Raw genomic sequence first — 3,390 nt, 5'->3', positions numbered from 1 at the left:
GTATCATCCCTTCCTATTAAATTGGTCCTGTGCCCTCTATCTATGTATACTTGTAAACATATATATACACACATTCACATGTATTCATATGCCCATATATATATACATACACACACACACACACACACACACATATATATATATATATATATATATATATATATATATATATATATTTCTCTTCCCTTCAACTATTTTCATACTGAGAAAAGTTTCATCAGTTAAATTATCATTTTTCCATGTAGGAATGTAGTTCAACTTTGATAAGTTCTTCATGATTTCTTTTCCCTGTTTACCTTCTCATGCTTCTCTTGTTTCTTATATCTGAATGTCAAATTTTCTATTCAACTTTGTTTTTTTCATCAAGAATACTTGAAAATCCTCTATTCCACTGAATGAACATATTTTCCCCTGAAACATGATACTCAGTTTTGCTGGGTAGGTGATTCTTGGGTTCAATCCCAGCTCCTTTGGCCTCCAGAATATCATATTCCAAGCCCTTCGATCCCTCAATGTAGAAGCTGCCAAATCCTGTGTTATCCTGATTGTGTTTCCACAATATTCAAATTGTTTCTTCCTGGCTGCTTGTAATATTCTCTCCTTAATCTGGGAATTCCGGAACCTGGCTATAATATTCCTAGGAGTTTTCTTTTTGGGGTCTTTTCCAGGAGGTGATTGGTAGATTATTTCTTTTTTTTTGTAATATACAAAATATTTATATTACTGAACTATTAACAGGTGACATTCTTTGCCACTGTACAGCTCAGGAGCCTCCTGCTCCTTGCTCCAACCTAGTCCATGCCAGCCGCCAAGAATCATCACACTCTAGTTGGCTTCATTCTTTGATGCTTAGTCAAAATTTTCTAGGAGATCTGGCATGTTGTCATCCTCTTTGTCAATGTCTTCAGGTTTGGGGGTTTTGCTATCCAACACTTGCCTTGGGAACTGTTCAGCTAACTTTCTAAGACTTGTTAAACTGTCAATGCCAAGCTGGCTTAATATTACAGGAAGCATTTCTGTGATTGGCCTGGATTCTGCATGGCCAGTGATTGCAAAGGTGTTGGCAGAGAGGGAAGCCTGGACTTTGGGGTTGTTGAAATGAATAACTGTCCTATCATCTTCAATCATATTCACCTCTTCAATACCAGCAATATTATTCACAGCCAATTTTTTGAGAGAACTCTGAAGTTTCTTGTCATCTGCTGTGGCCGTTCTATGTACCACCTTCTTCTTTCTGTTTGCTGTTTCCTCGCCTCCTCTTCGGATCTGAGCTTGAAGCTTGGCTAATTTCTCTTGATTCATGCTGCTGGTGGTTTTGGAGCCGAAGTGGGAGCTTCCTCTGATGGCAACATGCGGCGGCAGCAAGATGGCAGTCACAGCAGAGGCAGAGAAAATGATTGGTGGATTCTTTCAACCTCTATTTTGCCCTCTGGTTCTAAAATATCAGGGCAGTTTTCCTTGAGAATTTCTTGAAGGATGATTTCTTGGTTCTTTTTTTCATCATGGCTTTCAGGTAGCCCAATAATTTTTAAATTATCTCTCCTGGATATATTTTCTAGGTCAGTGGTTTTCCCAATGAGATATTTCACATTGCCTTCTATTCTTTCATTTGTTTAGATCTGTTTAACAGTATCTTGATTTCTCATAAAGTCATAGTTTCCATTTGGTCCAATCTAATTCTGGAGGAATGATTCTCTTCAGTGAGCTCTTGAGATTCTTTTTCCATCTGGCAAATTCGGCTTTTTAAGGCATTCTCCTCATTGCCTTTTTGAGCCTCTTTTGCCATTTGAGTTAGTTTATTTTTTAAGGTGTTATTTTCTTCAGTCAGGTTGTTGACTCTCATTTCATAATTTTCTTGCTCTCATTTCTCTTCCCAATTTTTCCTCCACTTTTTTTATTTGGTTTTCAAAATCATTCTTTAGCTCCTCCATCGCCTGTAACCTATTCATATTTTTCTTGGAAGCTTTTGGTGTAGGAGTTCTGACTTCATTGCCTTCCTCCCATTCCATGCTTTTATCCTTTTTATCCCCAAAAAAGGAATCTGAGGTTTGATTGCTTTGGTTCCTTTGCTTGCTCATGTTGCCATTCAATTACTTGTCTTTTGAGCTTTTTGCCACAGTAAGGGGAGCTTTGTCCCAATTACTGGGGTTTTCTCAGATGCTGGAGCTATTAGTTGGCTGCCCTCTCTGAAGCCTCCACATGATCTGGCAAACTGATCATGCACCCCAGGACCTTAACCCAAGACAGTGATCTATATCCAAGCACGTTAAAGCAAATGCAATTACTCCTCAGATTGGTCACTCAGTCCCCCTATAATCTGCAGGCCAGGAGCTCTGAAGCATCCATGAGGCAGTGGCTGGATGCACACCAAGCCTCTGCCACTTCTCACCCCAGGGGCAAAGGCTAGACCGCATTCCTGAAATTCCTGTTCCCACAAAGTCTACATTGACCTACCACTTTGTGTTTGGCATCTATGGGTTGATAATTCTAGAAAATGCCACAGTTGCTGGTGATCTGAAGTCCCTCCAGCCAGTGACTGGTTATGGCTGCCCTGAGGCTAAAAACTTGGGCTCAAGCAGGGTTGGGCTAAGCTCCCAGCAGGCTGTGCTGGCCCCTCCCTGCTGGCCTACCAGACTGTCTTCAGCAGGAATTTAGCTTCTCTCTGTCATTTTGTGGGTTTGGTAGCTCCAAAGTTTGTTAGAAACATTTTTTTTTACATGAATTGGAGGAGGTGGAAGCAGGAGCCATGCGGAAGTCCTGTTTCTACTCTGCCATCTTGACTCTGCTTCCCCCCCGGTAATTTTCTTTCATTATTTCTTGTAATATTGTATCAAGATTCCTTTTTTTATTGTAGCTTTTAGTAAGTCTGACAATTCTTATACTTTCTTATACTTTGTATGTAAAATAAATTTTATATATAATATATATATATCATTCTTATATTTTCTCTTCCTGATCTATTCTCATCAATTGTTTTTCTTATGAAATGTTTCACATTTTCTTCTATTTTTTCATTCATTTTTAAAATTATTATCTATTGGTATCTTGTAATGCTATTTGCTTTCCCCTTGCCCAATTCTAGTTTTCAAGAAGTTATTTTCTTCCTTAAGATCCTGGGTATCTTTTTCCAGTGGTTGACTTTCTTTTCATAATTTCCTTGGTTTTCTTGGATTATTATTATTTTTCTAACTTTTCCTCAATCTCTCTTATTTTTTTATTTTTAAAATACTTTTTAAGTTCTTTCAAGAACTCTTTTTGGACACATGACCATTTGATGTTGATCTTTGGTGTAGGAGAGGCTTTTTTTTGCTTCTGTATTCTCCTCTGAAAAATGAACCCAGGTCTTCTCTATTTTCATTGTAGCTGTCCATGGTTTGGTTCTTCTTTGCT

General features: G+C 38.3%; 1 pseudogene; it reads right to left on the bottom strand.

Annotated features, from left to right (window-relative positions):
- Window positions 1-683: 683 nt before the first annotated feature.
- On the bottom strand, window positions 684-1,387 carry LOC138167250 (transcription factor BTF3 homolog 4 pseudogene; annotated as a pseudogene).
- Between the last annotated feature and the right edge of the window lie 2,003 nt (window positions 1,388-3,390).

The sequence above is a fragment of the Petaurus breviceps genome, unplaced genomic scaffold, assembly GCF_028583685.1.
Source record: "Petaurus breviceps papuanus isolate PSGF00001 unplaced genomic scaffold, PetGlider_PUasm1.0 229, whole genome shotgun sequence".
Taxonomy (NCBI): Eukaryota; Metazoa; Chordata; class Mammalia; order Diprotodontia; family Petauridae; genus Petaurus; species Petaurus breviceps.
Note: the sequence above shows the minus strand (reverse complement) of the source record. Positions and strands in the feature narration are given on the sequence as shown.